Source organism: Lycium ferocissimum, chromosome 8 (genome assembly GCF_029784015.1).
Source record: "Lycium ferocissimum isolate CSIRO_LF1 chromosome 8, AGI_CSIRO_Lferr_CH_V1, whole genome shotgun sequence".
Classification (NCBI taxonomy): Eukaryota; Viridiplantae; Streptophyta; class Magnoliopsida; order Solanales; family Solanaceae; genus Lycium; species Lycium ferocissimum.
Window position 1 is genome coordinate 65,700,344 of NC_081349.1, and position 1,648 is coordinate 65,701,991.

Genomic DNA, 1,648 nt, shown 5'->3' on the forward strand with positions numbered 1-1,648 from the left:
TTTTATTCGAAAGTTCAATACAATAATTCAATTATGCAATCTTCAATCTTTTTATTGTTTTCTTACTGCTACGAGTAGCTAAACACCTTTACTAAGGTTGTGAACCTGATGGTGTGTTGTGATTGGAGATCGTAAAAGATATACGCATAATGGATTGTTTATGGTTTATTTGTTCTTCGTTTTCATCATATAGTTAGTGGTTGCAAACATTAGCTAAGGCCTTAAACTTCAGCTTTTATTTGGAAAATAGCTGGTTAGGTAAGAACAAATAACAAGAACTCGTGGCTTTAAACCTTGTTTAATAAATTCACTTAGGAATAAGAGGAATTTACTTGGCATAATTAGCCATTCTTCATGCATACTTTCTTATCTTTGGGAAAAGCATAGAAATAAATAATCTTTCTCATCGGGAAATAGTTCAAGTTCACTACATAAGTGCATCCATACAAATGTTCTCCATTAGAAGTATATCAAGATTGATACCCATGATCATACACTTTATCTGACGGGGACACAACCTTGGTTCTTTTTACCCATATATTTACAACTTTAAATTTCCAGTCACTTCATATTAGTCCACAAACCAAATCAACTATAAAACCTTTTTCTGGAATACACTAGGACCGCCAGATTAGTGCAATACTTGTTTAGTAAACTTTTCACACCATATTCTCTGTGGGATTCGACCCCAACCTTTTTGGGTTACTATATTTGACAACGTCCGCGTTATACCATTAATAGGTGTAATTTGAGCGTATCAGTAACCAACGGGTTTTCAATAATACAAGGATTTATAAGTATAACATGTATACAAATTGCAAAATATAAATAAAGAGAGGGAGAAAGAGGGAAGGTGGAGAAAGGTTAGATAAACTAATCCTATCTCCTCGCCTTCTTGGACCTTTTAGTTGCAATTCCGCTCTTTGCTAATTCCTCGTCCAAAGCTCTGCATATCCAAGTCTTTACTTCATATTCCCTGAACCCGCTTTTCTTTATATCTCGCAAGATGAAAAGAAAATAATTAGTCAAACAATATGCCACCCTATGCTGTGGCGTCTATAAACATAACAATAATATTCTTCGAACTCGTATAAAAACTTTGATAGTTTTGATAACGGGGGCTCAGATTCGTGTTTTTGTATGTTGGCAAAAATAAATCCGGAACATGTCGTGGTTGCAAACAAGCGACTCGTCAGTCATTCTAGTTGCCTTACCAAACGCATGTTGGTTTCTACCTTGTGATTTTATTATGAGTGTCATCATTGCCTTTAACCGAAATGCCTTAATCGAGGGACAACGTTTCTGGAAAGGGCATTGTCACGACCCAAGCAGCCGTGAGTGGAACCCACATAAATCCCCTAGTGGGCGAACCATCCCCTTAACTAATTATCCAACCGATTACCAATTAATTAACAACTTTTAGACAAGTTGAGGATATAACAAATATAATAATCACCCAAACGTATAGTCATGCCATAAATAAATAACTATTGAGAAAGTCTAACTATTACAATCCCAAAATCCGAAAGTCATCGCACAAGAATTCTAAAACATAAACTGTCTAAGGAAATAGCAACTGTCTGAAATAACATAAGTAATGTCTGGAATGAAAATAGACATCAATGAGAGAAGATCTTCAGGCGGCCTA